This window comes from Cervus canadensis, chromosome 27, assembly GCF_019320065.1.
Source record: "Cervus canadensis isolate Bull #8, Minnesota chromosome 27, ASM1932006v1, whole genome shotgun sequence".
NCBI classification, from domain to species: domain Eukaryota; kingdom Metazoa; phylum Chordata; class Mammalia; order Artiodactyla; family Cervidae; genus Cervus; species Cervus canadensis.
Genome location: NC_057412.1, coordinates 9,037,726 through 9,063,685, shown reverse-complemented (window position 1 = coordinate 9,063,685; position 25,960 = coordinate 9,037,726). Strand labels below are relative to the sequence as shown.

Below are 25,960 nucleotides of genomic sequence, written 5' to 3'. Positions count from 1 at the left end.
ACTCGAAGAATGTTGTTTTTCTCTTAATGACTGTAAGGATTTTGTCTCTTAATTTTAGAACAAAAATACAAAAATGAAATTTGGGCTTTGAGAACCAAGTACTTTGAATTTCCATAAATGACTTTCTTTTCATAAACCACACTGTATGAGGACTCACACACTATTGTGGCTTCATTTGGTGTGTAAACAGATTCCTTGTAAGTTATCTTTATTGATGGAATCCTGCTAGTGTGTTTCTGCCTATGTCAACTTAATTCTTATAGAATCTCTGGGGATTTATGGGTTATTGGATTTTTAAAATCCATCTGAAGCAAGTGGATTCTCAATAGAAGAGTAGATACCTAGTTAAAAAGAAAAGCAATATTTTACCTGATGTTACAAAGAGCTCTTCATTTTTGACATTCAGTCACTGAGAACAAGTTAACTTATGAAGAATAAATAGTATTATTTAGCAATCTTCATTTTACCATATCATTAAAAGGTTATATTCCGCAAATAATTCACATAATGAAACAATGGGCATAAGTTATATATGCTAAGAAAGGTTAAAAATTCAAATATGTAATAACCTGATTCGAAGGTCATTTGTTCTAAATCAGTACTTAGATTGTTAATTTCTAAGAAAATGAATTTCTGAGTAAATTGTTAACTTATAATAAAACCTTTATTAATGTTTTACTTTATTCAAGAGTTTCTTGAAGGAGTAAGGATATGTTTTATAGAAATTCTATATTTTATATTTTCCATTCACAGCTTCTACAATACATATATTTCTACTATAATATGTTTACTGATTGATTGATAGCCTATAAAGGGCTTAAACTTTTCACATGGTTCATATTCCTGGGGTTGATCTTCAGGTGTACGTATCCGAAAACAAACACAGAGATGGCTGAAATTGAGCAGGTTTTATCACTCCCAATGAAGAATACATTATCCTAGCAAGTGCAAAACTGAAATCACAAATTGAAACAACACCAAAATAACAATGTACTTATCGTGTATAATTTCTGAACTATTGTAAAAATTTTCTACAAATTTAAGACAAAGATATTGACAATTTGTTAACATGTCTGAGGCCCTGTGATAAACAAAAATCTCCAAAAAACCACAACAAAAATAATTGTACTAGACACTGTGAGAAAATGAATAAGAAATTAAAGTTGGTCATTTACAATTTAAATAAGACAGTATCTTGAATGAAAATGAAGAAGACATAAGGCAAGTTCAAAGGAACATAAGAAATTGCCTTGCTTGGTACTCTAATATTTTAGGAGTGGAAACTGAGACATATTGGGATTAAGTGATTTATCTGACATAATGGTGAGATTGTGGCAGAGTCTGCCCTGGACTCTTCCATCCACTTTTTCGTTGCTCACCACTGCCTCCTATGACAGGAGGACACGTACCAGACAATGGCAAGTGCTTAAAAAAAACCGATTGGAAAAATGGCAGACTGTAATCACATATGGGTCACAGTAACAGTGTTTGGGAGAGGAAACACCATTCTGGAACACCCATCTCAGACTTGGCAAGCTGGAATGACAATCTGCAACTTTAGTTTTACTAGTTATCAATCTCTGGTGTACTGAGACAAATGCTACCAGAGAAATTTAATTAACCAAATTTTAATATGAATGTTTAAATCTTTTACAAAGAAAGGAGGCTGTATTTTCTTTAGTCATAAAATTCTCTCCTTCTTCCCTTTGATTTGATATAAGGCAGTCAAATCTGTATGGAAGAATCCAAAGAGGGCAAAACAAGTGTGACAAATCTCGTTTTTGCAAGAGTTTGAAGCTGAATAGAACTGTATTCTATTGAGTGATTTCCTCAACTTCTCCTTAGGCGTGGGTTAAGGGATAGACAATAGCTGAGTCAAATTTAATTGGTTCAATTTCTCCCCATTCTCGGTATTATTTATGTCATATAATAAACTAACCCGTTTTTAATTTGTTTTAATCAGTTTGTTTTGATCTAAACATTAAGGTAGGGTTTGGGCTTCCTGGTGGCTCAGTGGTAGAGAATCTGCCTGCCAATGCAGGAGACACAGGTTTGATCCTTGGGTTGGGAAGATCCTCTGGGGAAGGAAATGGCAACCCATTCCAGTATTCTTGCCTGGAGAATCCCATGGACACAGGAGCCTGGCAGGCTATAGTCCATGGGGTCACAAGAGTCGGACACGACTTAGTGACTAAACTATCACTGTACACATTTTGTTTCATTTTATGGGAATTAAAGTTCACATATTTTATGCCCTTATAAATTTATACCAAATATTTATTATAACAACTAATTAAACTTAAAAATTTTTGAAACAATCAAGAAATTATAGGAAGTTGAAAAGTAGTACAAAGAATTTTTGACCCCCTAATCAATTTGAAAGCAAGTTGTCTAATATTGCCTTGCCCTTGAATTCATGCACCTTTGGCAGGATATCACAAAAGTTGTGCTGCTACTTCCCATTGCATCGTGTCTGTGGTATAGGATTGTGACTTGTCCAATTGCACGTGATGTTCACTTTGATGATTAGGTTAAAGTGACACCTCCCAGGTTTCTTCACAGTACACCTAGTCTTTTTTCATTTGTGAATAATAACTGTCTTCTGGTGAGGTACTTTAAAACAACACAAACATCTCAGTCATCTTCAGATTTTCAAGTTATTCCTTTATTTGTGTATGTCTTTATGAACTGTGGTCAACTATTTTATTTTATGGACTAAAATCCACTGCTGTCACTTCAGTCGTGTCTGACTCTATGTGACCCCAGGGACTGTAGCCCCCCAGGCTCCTCTGTCCTTGGGATTCTCCAGGCGAGAATACTGGAGTGGATTGCCATGCCCTCCTCCAGGGGGTCTTCCTAACCCAGGGATGAGACCCACATCTCTTTTTTTTTTTTCAGACCCACATCTCTTATGTCTTCTGCACTGGCAGGTGGATTCTTTACCGCTAGTGACACTTGGGAAGCCCAAAATCCACTATATCTTTATTTCTTTTGATCCTGAAATTATTGTTATGGGGGCCACTTTGATTGTCTATACATCTTTTTGATGCTTCTCTGTTATTCTTTGAGCATTTCTTTACTTTTTAGTACAGCGTGACATTTGAGGCCTATCTTATACATTCCCTGGTTTATCTTAGAGTTGGTCATTTTTCTAAGAAGTCTTGTTTCTTTTTACTGAGAATAGTATTTAGAAGCCAAGAGCAGGTGTTTAACGTGCTTATTGCTATTGAGGTGTCACTGCCTTCACAGCCTCTCAGAGGGCAAAACTAGGGAATATGTGATAATATGCACACATATACACATATACATTTCTTTCTACTTCAATCAATCAATCGATGTATATATTAAAATCCATGAGTTCATACCAACATTTTCAGTGTCTGGCCAACACCATTGAGCTTCCCTGGTGGCTCAGAAGGTAAAGAATCCACCTGCAATGTGGGAGATCTGGCTTCTATCCCTGGATCGGGAAGATCCCCTGGAGGAGGGCATGGCAACCCACTCCATTATCCTTGCTTGGAGAATCCCCATGGACAGAGGAACCTGGCGGGCTACAGTCCATGGGGTTGCAAAAAGTCGGACACAACTGAGTGACTAAGCATACATCCAACACCTTTGAGTTCTTTCTATTTCTTCCATTCCTTGATTTGTGTCTTCCCTCTCTAACAGTGAGTAGTTCCAATCATATTGAATGTGTGGGCTTATTTGATCACCTCCCCTGTATGTAACCTGGCTTCTGTGGCGCCTGCTATTCCCTGCTCTGCATGGAAGCTCTCCTCACTCTGCTTGGCCTCCCGTACCCTGTGCCAGATGACCCTCCCACGAGGACGCTTCTTCACTCTTGGGGATGTGACACCATAATCTGGGTAGCTTTCCCACACTTGTCCTTCTCTTTCACTCCAGTTTCTGGCACCCTGAGCTGGACCATTCAGCTCTCCACACCCCAATCCCTACTGGCCTATTTGCTTACTTTACTGCACCCTATGTCCTACTTATTGGGTTTATTATTAAATTGTTGAAGGAGAGGAAGAGAAAGGGAAAACAACTCATTAGATTTTAAAATTAAATGTCAAACTTATAAAATATTTAAGTGACTCAGTATGTTATTAAAAAAGAAGGATGAAGTGTATTCCTGGAAAGTTTTGTTGTTTTTTTTTTTTTTTGATATTAGTTATAAAAAGAGTGCTTGATGAAGACTAAGAAAACTAAGCTTTGCTCACAAAGTTAATTTCAACACCTGGAATAAGAAAGCCTTGATTAACAGCTTAAAGTTAGTGGAGTTGAGTGACCAATATAATTTCTGCCAAGGACGAAACTTTAGGACCTTCTTCTCTTCCTTTGATTAAGGTTCACTTAATCATCTTTTTTCTGTTGTTGTTGCAGCGATTACTTTTGAACTTGTTACTGAGAACTGGTCCTGGATTTTGTGATAACAAAAGATTTACTTTTCTAGACCATCAATGTCAATGCTCTTAAGTAATATTTTTTGGAGGTGTTAATTCATTTAAGTGATTTTTTAAACTATTGCCGGTCACAGAGTACCAAATACATTTTATATGAGGGATGACAATCCACTTCCAAAAAATATTAATGTAACAGCTAATAAGACAAAAACATAACAAAGTCAACATAGTCACACAGAAGCAAGTCATGGGGTGTCCAGTGGAGCTACAGAGGGGCCCTAGTGTTGATACCCTCCCATGTCCTTGATCAATGGTCACTTGTTTCCTGAGCATCAGCATGTCTCTAAGATTTGCTCTAGTCAATCAGGCAAATGCAGAATGCCATTAAAGTGATAAATTCAAACAGCCCACACAGAATTGTAGCAGTCTGTCATGTCAGGTCCCACTTTAGAGAGATTTTTAACTTTATGGATCACTGATTTGATAAACCAAAATGAGTCCTTTAAAGCTCTCCTTTTTTATCAGGTTGCTGAACTTATCAGGATTGCATGCTCAATGAAACTCTCTTTCCTGGAGTCTGAACACCTCAGATGTGACCAGTGTCTCTTCTTAATGGACTGATGTAGTTACTTGTTTCTGCTGTTCATTCCATAAAGGTGAGATTTCATGTCTGGATACCATTGCTGAGAAATGTGCTTCTGCTTCACTCTATGGAATGCTTGAAGTGATTTTTGAGGCATTCTTCATGGAAGTGTTAATACTTATGAGACAAAAGACCGGGAGCTAGAAGACCTAGATTTGAATACGGACACTGCTACCTATTAGCAATGCGGTCTGTTTCCTTTTTTGTGAAACTGGGTATTATCATTATCTCACAGTTTTTTCTGAGCCTCAATTTAAAAAATTCAAGTTAAAGTCATTTCAGTACTTGAAAGGACCATGCAAATGTGAGGTGTTATTAGTATTTTGTAAAAAAAAATCATTTCTTTAAAGGTATAACAGTTCATTAAGGAAGAGTCCAAATGAAAGCAAAGTAATAAATAAAATTACCTTAAGAACTATTGAGAGAATTTGTGTTTTGCCAATGAAAATTTGTTTTCAGATTTAATAAATGCAGATATATTTACTCTTTAAATGTTTAACTAATACTATTGTAAATTTTTAAAAATTTCAAGAATGTTCATCCCAAAAGTCTTTATCTTATTTTGAAAGATTTAATTTCAAGGCCAATATACCTACTGTTTCCCCAAATCATCTCTAAGCACTAAGTCTGAGTATTAATGTAAGGGCAAGTGTTGAGTCTTAGAATGAACATAACAGCTGATTCTAAGTCAGCTAGCATATATTCTAAGGCAACGAAAATGAGGAACAATGATTTAGAGATTTAAAAAAAAATTTTTTTTGGTCAGATGTTACTATTTGTGGGCCAGTCATTTTACCTCTTTCAGCCAATATGGGATAAAATTCTCCATCAGGGGAAAACTGTGTTGACCCCAGCAGCGTGGCAGACATTTATCTACCTAAACAATGCTGATGTTATTAGACAAAAGGAAGAATTATTTTGACTGTCATCATCCTAGATAAGGGGACTGTGAACTTTAGAGTGTCTCACTCATGATTTGCAGTTGTCATCAAGAAGACAGACTTAATTTGAGTCTCCCTGAAAGCAGGGCATGAGACAATATGTGGGCACACATGGTTTACTTGGGAGTTGATCCCAGAAGGCAGGGGTGAGGGGGTGGGGGAGTGAGACACGATATGGGAGAAATGCCAAGTTACTGAGCTGGCTTCTTCTGTGGACAATTGGTAATCAATTCTATTGGAGACCTTTGAGAATTCCCTTAGGGATGTTTCAGTGAAGGACAGGGAGGCTGGCTCCATTAATTCATGTCTCCTGTTGGTTGGATGCTTCCCAGATGGCTCAATGGTCAAGAATCTGCCTGTCAATGCAGGAGACGTGGGTTTGATCCCTGGTTTAGGAAGATCTCCTGGAGAAGGGAATGGCAACCCACTCCAGTATTCTTGCCTGGAAAATCCCATGGATCCTGGTAGGCTGTAGTCCAGGGGGTCACAAAGAGTCAGCCAGGACTGAGCACCTGAGCACACCTGTTGGTTGAGGGTTGCTCCTAGAGATGCTTTTGCATGATGCACTTCCAAGCTGTGCCTATTTGGGGTACTTGGGGGCTTTAGAGTGACCTTAGAGAAAGCCCCGAATCTGAGCGGTGCTGCAGTGTGGCTTGAAATGGGATGCTGGTCAACTGCATAGGACTGTTCTTCACTGTTGTATGGAAATCTGATGGGCCAGGTGATGTGGACAAGTGTCTGCTATAAGGAGAAGAAAGCAGACCATATAAGAGAAGTCATTATCTAATTATTTATTACGGAGGCAAAATAATGTTGTAGTATCTTAGGCTGTTCGGAGTGGGAAGTGAACATTAAAGTGGATTCTCTAAACTTCATCAGAAGAGAGAATGCTGTGATTCTTATGATTAATGTTGAGTATCTAAATGGATATTTCTGTAATGGCTGAAGTCTTACAAGCTATTTCAGTTTGCAGGAAACAGGTTTTCAGAAACACAATGTCATATGTTCTGATCTTAAGTTCATTAATCAATGTCTGATCTGTGATTTTGTTACCTAATGCGAGTTTGTGTGCCTGACACATAGTGAGGTCAAAGAAGCTGAAATGTCAGAGTTCGGGACAGAGAAAGGCTTATTGTAGGGCCATGCAAGGAGAAGAGGTAGCTCGTGCCCCAAACCCCCTGAACTCCCCAAAGGGTCACAGCAAAGCATTTTTAAAGGCCAGGTGAGGGAGTGGCCTGGTTGGTTGGTGAAACTTCCTGCTGTCGAAATCATTTGTTTTTGCGGCTGCCCTGGTAGGTCAGGGCACGATGTTTCTGCAAACCTCCAACAAGGCAAATGCTGTTCTCTGTTCTGCAACTTTTTAATCTCTATATGAATGGGAAAGTACTACATCCTTAAAGGTCAGAGCCTTGAGAATAGACTGTCCTGTATATTTCATGCTATAAGCAACATTCTTAACCGAAGCAAAAGCAATAGCATACAGAGATTAAAGTAAAATCAACTCCAACGTGGAGTCAGATTTGTTCTTCCCTGTTACAGTTTGGTGTCCCAGATGAACCTACCCTCAGACAGGGAGTCTCCTGTGCAAACAGCTGTTTTTCAGAGAAGTCTTCAGATGGAATGCCATATTGGAGATTTGGCTTAAGGCAGCCTCTTGGGGGCTTATTATCATGTTTCAAACTCATCATCCCAGAGAAACCCAAATCCTTGTAGACTGAAAGGTTATTAGTTTAATAAGCACTTCATTGAATCTGAGAGTTTGGGGGACCATCATCTAAGCTGCATCCTTTATCTTACAGAGGCTCACAAGAATTTCATCATTTACCTACTATCAGTTGTGAGTGGACAGGCTGGGAACAGAACCTGTCCTTCCTGGAATTCAGTTCAATATTCTGCAATAGCATCTCAGATAATATGCACTTGCCAATTTGCATAATCAATGCTTTGCATCACCCAGGGTTACTGTTGAAATATGTAGTGATACATTTCCTGACCTTTAGAATTTTAAATCACTGGGCTTAGTGAAATTCCCCAGACACCTTTAAGAACTTGTGAAAAGGAAAATGAATGCAGGCTTTTAGAATGTTTTGAATACCAAAAGCCAAAGCTGCACCAGTAAATGACAGGAGTTTAAAAAGAATGCCTCAACAGCTGGCTGAATAAATCAACCAAAGTTGAAGTGTTCACTTAACTTGTCTGTGAAATTTTTCTTCCTTGGAGTGAGCACTCCTTGGGGGAAAGAGGGTAACAGGTAAGCACTTTCACCTCTTGCCTCCTCAGCAAACCCAATGTGATGCATATTTTTTCATATGCACTTGCTATGTATAACTTAACATAAAACTAAACTTCATCATCCAAGGAGACCCACAATGTGGGATTCAGACTGCCATGTCTGGGCAGGTCTAGGGCCTTGCTGTCAAAGAAACTTCTGCAACAAAATAATGTACCAGCTTCTGAAGCTGTATTTCATGAAGGTACTTCATGACTTTGGCATATTCTTTTGTTGCTGGGGAAATAGGATTTCTGTCTCCTCCTGTTTAGGACCAGCCCGTCTGCCAATGTCTCACTGTCGCTAGCTAGCCAAGGGGTTTTCCTGCCCCATTTGGGTAGGATGAGGACATCATTTTCCCTTATACTTCTATATGTTCTATGAATCACTTAAGCCCTTGGAATGGTCCTTCTGAAGTATGGCAAGTGAAGAACTAATCCAAACCCTGGGTAGTAGGGAAAGATACAGACACTAAGGACTGATGCTGAAACTGAAGCTCCAGTACTTTGACCACCTGATGTGAAGAGCCGACACATTAGAAAAGACCCTGATGCTGGGAAAGATTGAAGGCGGGAGGAGAAGGGGACAACAGAGGATGAGATGGTTGGAGGGCATCACGGACTCTATGGACATAAGTTTGAGCAAGTTCTGGGAGGCAGTGAAGGACAGGGAAGCCTCGCATGCTACAGTTCATGAGATTGTGAAGAGTTGGACACGACTGAGCGACTGAACAACAAGATGCTATGGGTACCTAGATCCAGATGTGGGTGCCCATGGCAGTGGGTGATGCCCAGGGGTGATGGAGACCTATAGCTGTATTCAGAGCTGCCGTTAGCGGCACTGAGAATACATCCTGGCCTCCACTTGAGGGGAAGACATCGGTAGGTAACGGTGCTCCGTGGACTTCTTCCTTCTGCCAGAGATGCCCTTCCCTGGCCAAAGGTCCTGGAGGGAAATGAACAATGAGAGATCCGGGACTGAGAGACCATAGAAACAGTGAAGACTGGTGTGGACTGTTCCCTGAAAATGTTAACAGACACTATAGGGCATGATCTATTCACTCAGAGTGAAAATGCTTTGTATATGGACTCCTTATGTTTTAATTCAGTTCAGTTCAGTTCAGTCACTCAGTTGTGTCCAACTCTTTGTGACCCCAGTGATTTAATTATGATTATTATTTTTATAATTAATGTCTGTGTCGATATTTATTGAATGAGAACAATGTACACGATTAGGTAAGAGCTAGAATGAATGCTGAGTAATAAACTTAAAAAATACATTCATAATGGAAAATTTCAAGCATATTCAAAAGGAGAGAGGAGTAGAATGAACTCCATGTACCCATCTCTCCAACAATTATACAATTATCAGTCCTCAGCCAGTTTCATCTGACCTATATCCACTCTCCATTCTTTTTCTAATTGTTTTGAAGCAAATCCCAGATATAATACTTCATCTCTATGAAGTTTGTCTTTAATAGTTTTGATAGATTTTTTTCAAAGACCTATGGCTGATTCTTGTTGATGTTTGACAGAAAACAACAAAATTCTATAAAGCAATTAAAAAATAAATTATTAAAAAAACCCAATTCTAATAAAATTGCTACACCTAAGATTTAATTCCTTGGCATCATAAATGTCCAGTGTGTGTTCAAAATTTGCTAATTTCTCCATAATCAGTTTGTTTGAATAAAGATCCATATGAGACTCACACACTGCAGGAGGCTGACATAGCCTTTAAGTCTTTTAATGAAAGAGACTCCTGGTCTCTTTTTCTTTTTTTCTGTCCTCTTTGTTGTCATTTAAAAGTCTAGTTTGGTTTTAAAGCAAAGTATTGTCATTTAAATTTATATGCCATTGTTGGTTTGTATACCATGGTTTATATACCATGATTGGTTTGAGTTAAAAACTGATTAAAGACAATTTAGATGACGTAAACTTTCAAACTGTGGTGCTGCAGAAGACTCTTGAGAGTCCCTTGTATAGCAAGGAGTTCAAACCAGTCGATCCTAAAGGAAATCAAACCTGAATATTCGTTGGAAGGACTGATGCTGAAGCTGAAGCTCCAATACTTTGGCCACCAATGGGAAGAGCCGACTCATTGGAAAAGGCCTCGTTGCTGGGAAAGATGAAGTCAGGAAGAGAAGGGGACGACAGAGGATGAGATGGTTGCATGGCATCACCAACTCCGTGGACATGGGTTTGAGCAAACTCTGGGAGGTACTGATGGACAGGGAGGCCTGACGTGCTTCAGTCCGTGGGGTCACAAAGAGTCGGACATGACTTAGCCACTAAATAACAGCAGCAGCAGGAAGTGAAAAAACCAGGGCTCTGGACCCTCTGTAAGTACGCTGTTTGGTGTTACAGCTGATGTCCGTGTGGGTGTGATGCAGTAGTTCCTATAGCTGGTCTCTGACTGGCTGCAACCTGAAAATATAGACTCCTGGAGGGGTACTTGGGAATCTGTATTTTACAAGGCTCCCTGGGTAATACTTAGAGCCATTCCTTTGGTAGTAAAATGAACCCTGCTTTGGCGTCAGAAAATCTGGCTTCAGGTCCTCACTCTTCATTAAAGCATCAGATATTTTTTTTAGCTCCCACTGTGTGCCAGACCGTGAACTAGATTCTGAGCTGCTATAACAAGGAAATCAACAGTCATACTTTGCACCCTAGAGAGCTTATACTCCAGAAGAGGCAGGCATGAATCAAAGAATCCTATTTATCAGTGTTCTTCATCCATTATGCCAGGTGCTAGAACGAGAACACAGAATGCTATGAGAAGGGTCTGACTTAGTCAGCATGGGGTCAGTGGTTCACTTTTCCCCGAGAAAATGGCCTTCAACTGAGACGTTATCTGTGACAGGAGGGCAGGATGTCTGCCTCTGGGGTGCACAAGGTCAATATGGTTTAGAACTCCAGGAGACAGGGCCAAGGTTGGGGAAATAACCCCTCAGCATCTGTTCTTCTGCAGCCTAACAGCCAGAGGCTCTGGTTCTCTAGCCATCCTCCTTCCACACTCAAATGTCTCACAAGTCTCTCAAAACATCTTTTATGATTCTGTCAATTACTTTGAAGCTCAAACAATCAGGCTGTTAACAGGCCTTTCTTAAAGAGTGTCAGAATTTCGTTTGTGGTTCTTAAGGCTTCTCTCCATTCTGGTGGGACTGATTAGTTATTTACAAAATGATATGCATAGTGTGGGTTTGATCCCTGGTTCAGGAAGATCCCCTGGAGAAAGAAATGGCCACCCACTGCAGTATTCTTGCCTGGGAAATCCCGTGGACAGAGGAGCCTGGTGGGCTACAGTCCATGGGGCTGCAAAGAGTTGGACAGGACTGAAGTGACTAAACAAACAAATGCATAGCAGAGAAAAGCATCTGATTTCGTATCACAGCTCCTGAAGAACTGTGTGGTGCTGGGGCATTTGTCAAGTGTTTTTACTTGACAGGTTTCTCATTTATTTCTTCTTTGCCAGAGCCTGCGAGATGGATTAGTACCGTATCCATTGTACAGATGCGGAAGTAAAAGCTGAGACAGATGTGGAACCCCACTGTGGCCATAGTGAAAAAGGGTGCAGTGGCCACCTGTAAGTCAGTGCAGATGGGACCATTTATTACTACCGCTGTGTGTTAGTTCTGAGCTCCAGATATATGCTCAGGTATCGAAAATGCACAATTCAGACACACCGACTTCCCAAGGCCTGTCTCAATCCTAAACGTGAGTTTCTGTAGAAGACTCCCTGTTTCTTCTTCCATTCTCCAAAGCTAACAAGATCTCCTCAGAAACCTGCAGCTCTCAGCCCGAGGCAAAGCAAAATGAATTGTCCTCAAGGTGAAAGTGATAGAAACGTATAGGTATTATTAAAACTTCTGCTCATTTGAGTTGGAATTTTGCTTTACCACTGGGTGGATCTTTTTTTCAATATGAACAACATTTCTACTCTTCCCCTTAGAGATTGCTGCTGAAATTGGACCACGTGGGGACCCCTGTAATAAGAAAGGCTTTTTTCTATGCATTGGGGACGGTAGGTGACAGTGTAGCATTGTTTATTTTTAAAGTTGCAAGACTGCTTACTTCCCTCTTGATATGTTTCTTCCTATCTTACTAATATTATAGTGCATGCTGTTGGTAAGAGTCATTTCTTGGAATTTGAAAGAACTTGTGTAATAAAAAAATCCCTGTTAAAATAACATGCCGCCTTAAAAAATTAACCCGTTAGCATACATTAAGGCTTAAGTGTTAAATTATAACCATGAAGTTTGATGGCTAAATGGCTAAATGATTTCTTATGAAGAAGCTAAAGGCTTCTAGATATATCAGAATCCAAGGACAGAGCCAAAGTTTGAATGATTCTAATGATGCAAAAATATCCATAAATTTTTGGATATTCCTCTCCTTCCTTTATCCTACTGCTAATATTTGTTGGAATATTTAAGTGTTAATCATGTCAGATACTATAAAGTCTTCAAGGATAGTCTAAAATACAGTAACTCTCTTCTGCCTTTTTAGAACTTTTGTGGGAAAACTGGTTTTCTCAGTTTTTCCCTGAGAATTTTGCTTGACTATTGTGTCTGTTCTAATGCTGCAGTTGTTGGGTCTCAAGTTGGAATAGTGCCATGGGACCTCATCTTAATCAAGTAATATTTTTCTTATATGATCCTTATCTTTGATTTTTGGTTATATGTTTTATTCTATTGTTATTTTGTATTAATAATATATAATATAATGATAATGTATATATTGTGGTTCTTAAGGCTTCTCTCTATTCTGGTTGGACCAGTTAGTCATTTACAAAATGATATGTATAGCGTGGGTTTGATCCCTGGTTCAGGAAGATTTCCTAGAGAAAGAAATGGCCACCCACTCCAGTATTCTTGCCTGGGAAATCCCGTGGACAGAGGAGCCTAGTGGTTTACAGTCCACGGGGCTGCAAAGAGTTGGACATGACTGAGTATATATATATATATATAAAATATATGTAATAATATATAACATTAATAATATTTAATATATATTAAAATCTATAATATTAAGTCTATACATTTTTATTCTATTATTGATATAATAAATTATCCTGAATTTTCCCTCAAAAAATTAAAACATATTGAGGGTCTAGGTTTTGCCATGTTAAATTCCAAACCCTGTTAGTTGAGTAAGACTTTTTGTGACCTTGTTGAATTATCAGCAAAGGTTGGTGGATTTCTGATAAATTGGGTGCATTCTTATTCTAACAAAAAAGTGGAGGAAGGAATATCTTTCCTTGCCCACATCAAATGGCGCCATCATCCTAACTTTGTTAAGTTTGTTTTGCAGCGTGTGAAACCCAAGACAAAACCTGCTTCTCTTAGCTCTAGTTTGGCTTCCAAATAAAATACTAGTCTGTTAGTTCGTTTCACTATATAGCATCAAATTCCTATCACTGTGCTAATGCTAGTCTGGATCCTGACCAGATGGAAAATGGATGAAGTACATTCTGATGGAGAAAACAGAGAGTTTCAGAGCAGGGGAAGGAGGGTTAGGCTGCTTTGGTTGGGTATCTCACTTGATCCTCAGGAGCCAAGAAGCTTCAGTTTCCCACATGTGGTTTGGATCTCGAAGCTACAAGTGAAGAAGCATAGGAAGTGGGAGACAAAGGGTAAGTTCTTTCAGCTCACAGCTTCATTTTGAGAATAGCCCAGAGCAAATAAAAGGAAGCGAATTCTTAAATTCTTATCAGAACTTCAACACTCCTGGTGTAAAGGCCTGTCTCATGCAAGCATGTCCTTGGGATTTATCATAGGAAGACTTCGTTCCTTTTAAGCAATGCTCCAGTCGTTTGAGAATCCAGGAAAACTTCAAACACCCTGGACCCAGCTGGCAAGCCTGTGCCAGCTGCTCTGTGAGTACACGCATGATGAGCCTGAGGGCTCATCCCAAACTGGAGCAGATGATCCTCTAGTCCAGTGATGCTTTTCTCTGGTGTAATTTTATTTTTGGCTCTGCTGGGTCCTCGTTGCTGTGCAGGCTTTCCTCTAGTTTCGGCGAGCAGAGGCTACTCCAGTTGAGGTGCGTGGGCTTCTTATTGTGGTGGCTTCTCTTGGTGCAGAGCGCGGGTCTCTACGGGCTGCAGGCTTCAGTAGTTGCAGTTCCCAGGCTCCAGAGCACAGGCTCAATAGTTGTGGCGCATGGCTGCTCCAGGCATATGGGATCTTCCCAATTCAGGGATCAAACCTGTATCTCCTGGGCTGGCAGGCAGATTCTTTACCACTGAGCCACCAAGGAAGCCCCTAGTCCAGTGCTTCTTAATCAGTAGGCATTAGACCACCAGTCAGAAATTGATGTATGTTAAAATGCAGATTCCTTGGCTCCACCTTGGGCCAACTGGAACAAAATTTCCGCAAAGTGAGGTCTAAGAATTTGCATGTCCACAAAGATGCTAGAAGCTTCTTATTCATACTTAGGGTGGATATCCCTGGGGATATGTCACCCCAAACACATATCACTTGGGAGTGAAGGCAGAACTTTGAGTCTGCAGCTCACATGGGCTGGGATATTTTTGATAGAGCTTCTGTTACAGATAAAACAGTAACGGTAGTCACATCAATAGCAAAAGGCTTCATAAAATATTCCAGTCTCCATGGATGGCATAATTTCCTGTTGTTTTCAAATCCTGATATGTTCTAGAGAAATTTCATTTTTTCATCAAGTTCTCTCAGCTAAGTCAATGTGCTGAGGCTCTGAATATACTTCTGGTTCTTGCATTGGATTGCAGTCTCATAGAATAATAGGAAGATGAATGGATTTGTGTCCGTGCACTTACATAGCTTCATGTTTTGCATATTTATATGTTGTATTATTTAAGAGATAAGGCTAGGTACTGTCCTGGTGGTTTGAAAAATTTTTTAAATTTATATTAATTAGAGGCTAATTACTTTATAATATTGTAGTGGTTTTTGCCATACATTGACATGAATCAGCCATGGGTGTACATGTGTCCCCCATCCTGAAACCCCCCTCCCATCTCCCTCCAGTCCCATCCCTGTCCTGGTGCTTTAAAAAAAATTTTTTTTTTAACTTTTTATTTTGTATTGGGGTATAGCCACCAGGTCAAGCTTCCCTGGTAGCTCAGTTGGTGAAGTGTCTGCCTGCAATGCAAGAGACCCAGGTTCCATCCCTGGGTGGGGAAGATCCCCTGGGGAAGAAAATGGCAACCCACTCCAGTATTTTTGCCTGGAGAATTCCATGGACAGAGGAGCCTGGTTGGGCTATAATCCATGGGGTCACAAAGAGTCAGACACGACTGAGTGACTAACATGTAGCCGATTAACAGTGTTTAGATAGTTTCAGGTGAGCAGTGAAGGGACTCAGCCATGCATACACATGTATCCTTTCTCTCCCCAACTCCCCTCCCATCCAGGCCAGGCTGCCATATAACACTGAGCAGAGTTCCGTGTTGTATACAGTAAGTCCTTGTTGGTTATCCATCTTAAATATAGCAGTGTGCATAGAGGCAACCCTAAGTTCATTCTCTAAGTCTGTGAGTCTCTGTTTTGTCAGTAAGTTCAATTGTATAATTTCTTTTTAGATTTCACATATAAGGGATGTCATATGATATTAATTGTAATTTAATGTGGTATTAAGTTATAATTATAGTATTAAATTATAGTCATTTAATATTGTTGTTCAATCACTAAGTCATGTCCAACTCTTTGTGACTCATAGACTGCGGCACAGTAGGCTTCCCTGTCCTTCACTATCTCCCAGAGTTTGCTCAAACTCATGCCCATTGAGTGGGTGATAATGTCCAACCACCTCATCCTCTGTCATCCCCTTCTCCTTCTACCCTCAATCTTTCCCAGATCAGGGTCTTTTCCAATGAATGGGCTTGTCGTATCAGGTGGCCAAAGTATTCGAGCTTCAACTGCTGCATCAATCCTTCCAATGACTATTCAGGGCTGATTTCCTCTAGGATTGACTGGTTGGATCTCCTTGCTTTTATCATTTTAATAGTAGTTCATTTTGATAGGAGAGTAGAATTGAAGTAGCAAGAGCGATCTGATGTGAAAGACCTTTTGCCTGCCCTCTTTGGGGTGGCAGTTGGTATGTAGAGGGTGGGCATTGGCTTCAGACATATGTTGGTTCCTGGCTTTTCCGCTTGCTGGTTGTAACCTTAGGCAGGTTATTTAACATCTCTGAATCTCTGCTTTCTCAACTATGAAGAGAGGACAATAATATGTTACTTCTATAGTATAGAAAATTACCTTAATAACTGTGTCTGGAACATACCCAATGCTCAAGAAATATGGCGCCCCTCATTGCACTACAGGAAAGAGTCAGGTGGTACATTGTAGCTTCTGTGAGCTCCGTGATGGTCTGTTATTGAGGAATATTTCATCTTTTTTTTTTAATTCTTATACTTTTCCTGTATCCATAATGCCGCTGTTCCCTTCTGCAGGAACAGTGAAACACGGTACCAGCCTTGCTGCGTTATTAATTTTGCCCTGAGCGTGCCGACGGTGACCTCTTCCCCAGTAGCCTTCACTGCGTCGTCTTAAAAATGTCTCACAAAGGTCCTCCACTGAGTGTCAGCATCATTCTCCATCTTCCCACTGCTTCAGTGCGGCAGTCATCAGTAATGTGTACATTTGCAGTGTGGCTCAGGTTTCTTTCTCTGCTTTGCTCAGAAGGTACCACTGACCTTTCTAATTAGCTGGGTTGCAGATGATCGAGCTTGCACACAGGAGAGCCAGTGAGAAAATAAATTTTCCCTTTTTCTGTCTAGCCAGTCATCAAGAGTCAGGAACAATTCCATGCAAAGTCCATAAATCTTATATCTTCCTTCCTGAAGGGATATGAGAGAATCACTCTCCTGTCTTTATGTGTGATAGCATTCCTGAATGCACAGGGAGGGTTTCTGATGTCAAATTTTTGTGCCATATTCACAGGTGGTAAGTGTTAGCATCCTACAGGTAAGAGTCAAATTCGATTTGGATGGATAAAGGACAGTAGTATGTTTGGGATTTGTAGATCACCTGAACACCTCAAATGGGCTATGAGTAGGGTTATTTCTTAGACCAAAAATCCACACTGAGCAGGAGGATCTGCCTGGGCTCAGGAATAAGGTCTGGAATCCATCTAAAGCATCAGGAGAGAGGGAGGAATTGAGGTCATGGACTCCATCATCCTATTCCACATAAAATGGACGTTTCAGCCTGTCCAAAAGCATAGAGAAGGAAGTTGAGCTTCTCCGAGCAGTTACACCAGCTGGTAACAGAGGAAGTACATACAGTATTTTAGGAAGCACCATGGGCCAGGACGTATGTGGGTAATCTCAGGCTTCAGGACCACAAGGGTCTCTAGATGAGAGGAACAGGGGTTGGCAAAGATCGGGAAAGGCTTTTCTCACCTAAGAAACAGTGTCACAGACCTCTCCAGAGGGCCAGAGCGTTTGCACAACTGAGATGCAGCAACCCAGAGCCAAGGGACGGCTCTCTGGGGGCCAGAGCTGGCGAAAAGCCTGAAAACTCAAACCTGAAAATTCTGCCCATCATCCGTACAGGCCAGCGTGAAATGGCTGTAGGTTCCACTGGTGAGGTGAGGCAGTCAGCCTGCGAATTGCTCCTTAGGCCCTAGATGAGTAATTCAGAGTAAACACTAATAGAACAGTGAAAGTGGCTCAGTCATGTCCGACTTTTTATGACCCCATGGACTACAGCCCTCCAGGCTCCTCTGCCCATGCGATTCTCCAGGCAAGAATACTGGAGTGGGTTGCCATTCTCTTCTCCAGGGGCTCTTCCCAACCCAAGGATCGAATCCAGATCTCCTGCATCGCAGGCAGATTCTTTACTTTCTGAGCCACAAGGGAAGCCCTAACATGGAGAGAACTTGATAGCAACTTGACATTACTATGACATCTAAGTGTGGAATTGGCAGGTGTATGTTGTGTCTTGGACTTTTAAGATTTTATTTCTGTTGTGTTTTATTTTTAAATATAAATGGAAGAAAGATCGGTCCTTTCTCCAGATTGTCTTTGTGCCCACCTGTTTTTATGCCCACAGTTTTCTTTTTCTTCCAGCTTATCCCACTACCCTTATATCCATCCTCCATGACTCATCCCCACGTAGACAAGCTCACAACTTTAGGTTTCAGGTTCTTCTCCCTTCAAGGCATCTGTCTGATTCTACACCCAGTTCTAAGATGTATGTATATGGGCAAATTTCCCACACCACCAAACAAGTCTCCAACACCAGCTGGGTATCTTTCAATTCAACTCAATTCTGACGCTGTCTACGTGAGGACAGCGTCAGATCCCACCCGTGAAGTCTCAGTCCTACAACACTGCTTCCTCCCCCAACTTCAGATGTCAGCTTCAAGTCCAGTTTATCACTTGTGCTTCTGACTGATCAGCTAAAGTGACCTCCTTCATTCTAGTGATCTCCTCGAGTTTGACTAATTTACTTCTGCAGCTCACCGAACTCAGGGAAACATTTTACTTACTAGGTTACCTGTTTATTCTAAAAGGATATAACTCAGGAACAGCCAGTGGAAGAGATACACAGGGCAAGGAAAGGGGGAAAGGTGAGAAGCTTCCAAGCTCTAATGAGGACCACTCTCCCCAAATCCTTACGTATTCACCAACCTGGAAGCTCTCCCAATCCTGTCCTTTTGGGTTTTTAATGGAGGCTTCATTACTTAAGCTTGATTGTAGACATCATTGGCCACTGATGATTGAGTTCAGTCTCCAGCCCCTCTCGCCTACTTGGAGGTTTAGGGTCAGTGAGACTGAAAGTTTCAACATTCTAATCCCAAGCTTGGTTTCCCTGCCAACAGACCCCATTCTTGACACTTTGAAAAAGTCACCTCATTAATCTAACAAATCACCTTTAGGAAATTCCAAGACTTTTAGGAGCTCTATGCCGGAAGTGGGGACTAGGACCAAAAATACATTTATTATGAATAACAGTGTCGTATCATTTACATGAATGCTGAGTGCTGACTTGACAGCAATAACATTTCTTTTGAAATTTTCAAGAATATGATCCTCAATGAAGCAATGAAACTAGTTAAAAAGTTCATACCACTGTCAGAAAAAAAATGTGGCATTTTCCCACATTAGTAGTAGCATCGTGGCTTAAAAACCCAGGGAGAAACTGGTTGGCTTAAAGATGTTAGAAGATGATCTTTGATGGAGAAAACAATTTTGTAAATGGATTACTATTTAATCATTCAGATGGTTCTTTTGAGTTATTTTAAGATCTGTGAGGTTGATGCAGGCTATAAATTCAATAGTTTGTCAGTGTAAGCTGTACAGTTTTGCAGAATATTGTAATAGTTTTTTTCAAAGGCAGATGCAATTGAAGTGTAATGTCTTAGCCACGTTCTGGAAAATGATCCAAATGTACATTTTTCAAACAGAATTGTAAACTATGGTTGAGGCGGCAGCCGTATGACTGAAGTGGACTGATTTCTGTATAACTGATTTCTTTGTGGCATTTAACCTGGCCAGACTTGGGTCCTGCAGCCCTCATGGATCAACTTTTCTACCTTTGCTCAAGTCCCATCATGTCCCAGGAAGTGATATTGAAAAGAATAAGGAGCTTGACTCACCTGAGCTGGGTTGCTATGTATACTGAGCTAACAGTGGATTGACGCACGCAAGGAAACTCGCCTCTCTCCAGAAAGCATTTCCCATCATGTCTCAAACTTTTCTCCGTTCTCCTGAGTGTGTGTTCAGTCATTTGTTCACATTTGGCTCTTTGTGACCCCATGGACTGTCGCCCACCTGGCTCCTCTGTCCATGGGATTTTCCAAGCAAGAATACTGGAGTAGGTCGCATTTCCTACTGCAGGTGATCTTCCCAACCCAGGGATCGAACCTGCGTCTCTTGCGTCTCCTGCATTGGAGGCAGATTCTTTACCCCTGAGCCACCTGGGAAACCCCTCCATTCTCAGAGTGAAGATGAAGTCTTCCCTCTGTGATAGTTGAGGACAGTCACGTTGCTGCTAAAAGACAGCTTTTCACACTCTCATCTTCCTTGAGAGAATGTAAAACTAATTGGTGTGCGGCATGAGAGGATGAAATTTGGCAGAATTGGCAGGTGTGAACATTCTTTCTTCACGTCGTGCAGAGTCATCCGGGGGAGAAAGAGGGAGGTGTCCTGATAGGAGCTGTTTCCCATTGCACAGCGCCGGCCACCGCGTGACTCTGCACCAGCAGAGAAGATGCGTGCTGCCGCAAAAGGAACTGACAGATACGATTTGGTTCCAGGAACTGAGCCGCATGACACAGGCTGGAAACGAACTCATTAGCTGTGATCTTGTAAAGATTCTGGCATTCTGCGATAAAGTGGTTTGATCACCAGTCTGTCGCATCGGGAGGTTTTGGAGTAGCTTTAAAAGGCGCTGTAGATCAGTAGGAAAATGAAATGCTTTACATCTGATGAAAGATTTCCACCCAGAGGAGATGATATTCAACCATTTAAAGTCTGTGTGTGTGCACATGCATGCATATGTGTGTGTGTATGTTGGTGTGTGGTGTATAGCAAGAGAAAATCCACTTAGGAGAACTTGTTAAGAACCTACGAGAAGGGACTTCCCTGGTGGTCCAGTGGTTAAGAATCTGCTCGCTGAAGCAGGGGACTTGGGTTGGCTCCCTGGTCTGGGGAGACTGCACATCCTTTGGGGCGATAAAGCCAGTGAGCCACAGCTATTGAAGCCCATGTGCCTAGAGCCCGTGTTCTGCAACAAGGGAAGCCACAGCCCTAAGAAGCCTGCGCACTGCAACTAGGGAGTAGCCGCCACTTGGCACAATAGAGAAAGCCCACATACAGCAAGTAAGACTCAGTGCAGCCCAAAATAAAAAGAAATAAATGAAGAACCTACTAAAATTGTCTGACCAAGGCATAGCCCTTAATTTTGGAACTACTGAATGTGAAAAATGAAAGGAAGTGAGCATCAGTGAGTGTAAAAGATGAGAGCCAGAAAATATCAATGTGAGTTATGATATCAATTGAGCAATGAATTGCCAATGACACAGAGGTGCTTTATGAGTCTTGGCAGGCAATTAGGTAAGAGTAGTTTCTCCTGGCATAGCAATTTGAGGTGGTTATTAACTATGTACACTGAAATTTGATGGGCTAAAAAAAAAAAAAGTTAAAAAATAACTTTCACATTGAATTGTTCACTCCACTATGCTTTTTAAAAACAAAACCCCAAACTCAGGATGAGCTGAAGTAAGAAATTTTTTTCCCAAACAAAGATGACTGAACTGAAAGTATAAAACCTTCTATTTTCAGTGGATCCTGATTTCTTTACTGCTTGCATTCCTAGTTTCCAGATAATATGTTCTCCACTTGGCTGGTTATTGTGCAGGAAGTCACATTTCACTATGTCAGCAAACAACGGCATGAACTGAAAGAGTAAAACAAAATCAACTTGGGAAAAAACTAACATAAAAACACTGAAGTCTAGAAGCACTTTAATCCCTTAGAACATAAAAGACTATAACAGCAGAGTTAAGATAAAAGACCATACTATAGGTTTTTCTTGGCTATATAAGTGTAAATTCTTATTTGTAGTTTTATCTACATGGTTGTGAAAAATAACAAATTGGTAATTGAATGGGTAAAAAGAAGATACAGCTGTGTGTGTATATATATGTACATACAGTACAATATGTATAAATACAGTAATATATACATATATATTTTACTGTTGTTGTTTAGTCGATCAGTAGTGTCTGACCAACTCTTTTGTGACCCCATGGACTGTAGCCCACCAGGCTCCTCTGTCCATGGGATTTTCCAGGCAAGAATACCAGAGTAGTTTGCCATTTCCTCCTGCAGTGGATCTTCCCAACCCAGGGATCAAATCTGCATCCCCTGCACTGGCAGGCAGATTCTTTACCACTGGGCCACCAACGAAGCCACTATCTGTTTTGTTGAAGTATTTTAAAAAATTAAGTTATATGAAGACAGTTAATTTCCAGGTGAAGGAAACGTAGATGAAATGGAAGATGATGAAAAGCAAGTGTTTTCCTGACTTCCGTTTGTGGTTCTTTTCACTCTTCTTTGCTGAATCACACTTACTTATTACAGTTACATTTACAGCTAATTTAAAAATAAAATTAAATGTCTAAATTTCAGAAAGTGGAGCCCAAAGGAAAACCCTCTTCCCACAATCAACAGGAAAAGTGGACTCTTTTTCAATGCAGTGTGGTAACGTTTGTGTCATCACCGGCAATCTCTCACTATCAGCATGCAGTTTTGCCAGTGGATATAAATCTGCTTCCTGCTGTCTATGTCAATCAAAAATAGCATCCTGGCATTTCATTTCATGTTTCACAGACGGGAGATTTTTGGCAACCTGAGGACATGTGACTTGAAAACAGGAGCAGTATTGAGAACTGTATTCTCTTCCAGTCTTCATAGCTAAAGGGAGTTAGAGTTGAACAATTCCCAGCACAGCACAGAGAGCTAAAAAATATTAAATTCAAAGGATATGGTTTTGCCGTTGAAAACTGACTTGGGAGGTTTTTTCGAGTGAGGAGGAAAGGCAACGAGTCTAGGGGTTTGGAGTCAGCAGAAATCTGCTGCCTTCTCTGCAGAGATTTTTCTAAGTGAAATAGTCAGTTACAATCTCTGGATCTCAGTTTCTGCATCTATAAAACAAAACCTATGAAGAGAGAAACTCTAAGATTCCTTTCAATGAAGAAATTTGATCCTCGTATGACATTATCCCTAATTATACAGATGTATAACCAAATCCCATGGAATCTATACATTCATTTTCCAAGTAAGATATTTACTAGCCCTTTGGTTGGCTGTGTGTCTTTTTTCAGAAATGTGACTTCGACATTTCTTGGTCTGTGTGACATTTGCTCAGAGCTTTGGCTGAGCAGAAATGGCCAGGTGTAATCCTTTTGACCCAACGTGTGTGTGCTCAGTCGCTCAAGTCGTGTCTGACTTCGACCCCATGGACTGTATGTAGCCTATCAGGCTCCTCTGTCCATGGAATTCTCCAAGCAAGAAGACTGGAGTGGGTTGCCTTTCCCTTCTCCAGGGAATCTTCCCGACCCAGGGATTGAACTTGTGTCTCTTGTATCTCCTGCGTTGGCAGGCAGATTCTTTACCACTGTGCCACCTGAGAAGCCCAGAGAGCCTCATATCAACAATTCCCTAAAGGGACATTCAAGGGACCTTGAGTGATTTATGTTTGTGTTGGTAAGTTTCTCCACATGGTGTCCCTGGGAGCAGTGAAGGAAATGAACATTTTGACAGCTTCAGTTTCCTATTGCCAGCCGTTGCTCAGCATTACTGCAGTCGTAGGTGTCGGGAACTCAGAAATTACAAAGGGCATCATTCAGCTTCCTATCGCTGGTCATGCTTATATGGTCAACACTCTACAGTGGGCACTTAGGATGGGCTAGAACTTCGAAGGCACAGAGTACTAGTTTCAAATCCCAGTTGCAACAGCGGGCTGGGTAACCTCGGGGGACTTGACCTCTTTCCTTTGTAAAGGGGTGTGATGGATGACATGAGGTCATATTTGTAACACACCTCGTAGGGTGCTGAAGAATTCAGGACTGTTCTCTATGTGCTGCCCTTCCCTGCTGTGTTTACTCTGCTGCAGATAAAATCAATTCAACCTGTTAGCCTGTCTGCAGCTTCAGAACTGGCCTTCTCTTCTGGCTTGAGGCATGCCACCTGCAGTATTTTCCAGCAGAAAATAATGTACTTAAAAAAACATTTGTCCATGTAGACTCAGTGAATTTTTAATAAAAGCAAAAGCAAAACCACCAGAACAGAGAACATGAACAAGCCATTTACAATAGAATAAACAAAAATGGCTAGTATATAAGGAAAAAATGTTTCAACTCTTCCGTCATAGAGAAATCTACAATAAAAAAATCCAACAGGTTTCTTAAGATATATTTCACATAGTATATAATTCACATGTTTATAGTATATATTTCAGTGGTTTTTCATATATTCACAGTCACAACCTTCACCACAATTAATTTCAGAACATTTTCACAGCCATAAAAAAAAAACAACCCTTAACCCATTAGTAGTCCCTCCTCTTTGCATCCCACCTTATCTCTGACCTCCAACTCTAAACAACCACTAATCTACTCTGTGTCTCTGTAGATTTGCCAATTCCAGATATTTTATATAGATTGAAATCACACAATAAATATGTTGTCTTTTGTGACCAGCCTATTTCATTTTGCAAAATGTTTTCAAGGTTTATCCATATTGCAGCGTGTGTGATGCTGAATCCTTTTAAAAAATTTAAAACTTACTTGTTTTCATTTTTTTCATTGTGGTAAAACATATATAACATAAAATTTGCCATTTTAATCATTTTAAATGTATAATTCAGTGGCATTAATTATACTCACAATGCCATGCAATAGTCATAAGTATCTATTTCCAAAACCCTTCTTTACCACAAATAGAAATATACCTATCAAGCAGTAATTCACTCATTTGCTGATAACCTCTCATCTCTCTGTCTTTATGAATTTGTCTATTATAGATATTACATATGATTAGAGTCATGCCATAGCTGTCATTGTGTGTCTGGCTAATTTCACTTAGCATGATGTTTCCAGGGTTCATCCCTGGTGCAGCCTCTATTAGAACTTCTTTTCATTTTATGGATGAATAATACTCAACTGTATGGATATACCACTTTTGTTTACCCGTATATCTGTTGATGGAAACTTGGGTTGTTACTACTTTTTGGCTATTGCAAATGATGCTGCAATGAATGTTGCTGTGCAAATATCTGTTTGAGTCCTTGATTTTAATTTTTTGGAGCTAGGAGTACAATCACTGAGTCATCAAATAACTCTATTTGAGAAACTGCCGGACTGTTGTCCAAAGTGGCTGCACCAGTTTACATTCCCACCAGTAGTGTTTGAGGGCTCCATTGTCTCCACTACTTGTAGTTATCTGTCTGGGGGATAGCCATGCTAGTGAGTATGAAGTAATATCTCATTGTGGTTTTTAACTTGCATTTCCCTGATGGCTAATGATGCTGAACATCTTTTCATATACTTATTGGCATATGTATATACTTATTGATTTTGAAAAACCAACTTAGGATGACAGATGGCCGTTTTGTTCTTTTTGAGCCAACAAATCCACTTACTGGAATTTACCTGAAGGAGACAATTAGAGAAGTGTGATGTGTACTTGGATTCCCCTGGTGGCTCAGACGGTAAGGAGTCTGCCTGAAATGTGGGAGACCAGGGTTCAATCCCTGGGTCAGGAAGATCCCCTGGAGAAGGAAATGGCAACCCACTCCAGTATTCTTGCCTGGAAAATCCCATGGACGGAGGACCCTGGCTGGCTACAGTCCAGGGGGTCGCAAAGAGTCGGACACGACTAACGTATACTTGGGCTTCCTAGGTGGCACCAGTGGTTAAGAACCCACCTGCCAATGCAGAAGACATTAGAGACCCGGGTTCAATCCCTGGGTCTGGAAGATTCCCTGTAGGAGGGCATGGCAACTCACTCCAGATTGCCTGGAGAATCCTCATGGACAGATGAGCCTGGCGGGCTATAGTCCATAGGGTTGCAGAGCTGGACATGACTGAAGCGACCTAGCACGCACCCATGATGCATACTTAAGTTACTGTAGGTATTTTTATAGTAAAGATAAATTGGAAATATACTCGGCGAGAGAAGTATTTTTAAAATAAGTTATTGTATACATAAG

General features: G+C 40.6%; 1 long non-coding RNA gene across 3 annotated transcripts in view; it reads left to right on the top strand.

Annotated features, from left to right (window-relative positions):
* The window catches only part of LOC122428627, a 93,362-nt gene that overhangs the window by 22,522 nt on the left and 44,880 nt on the right, over positions 1 to 25,960 (top strand). For 2 of the 3 annotated variants that reach the window (XR_006265779.1, XR_006265780.1), the window contains one exon: positions 4,929 to 5,059. The exons of the other annotated variant lie outside the window; for it this stretch is intronic. This is a non-coding gene — a long non-coding RNA (uncharacterized LOC122428627). The remainder of the gene's footprint in view (positions 1 to 4,928; positions 5,060 to 25,960) is intronic. 3 annotated transcript variants of the gene reach the window in all.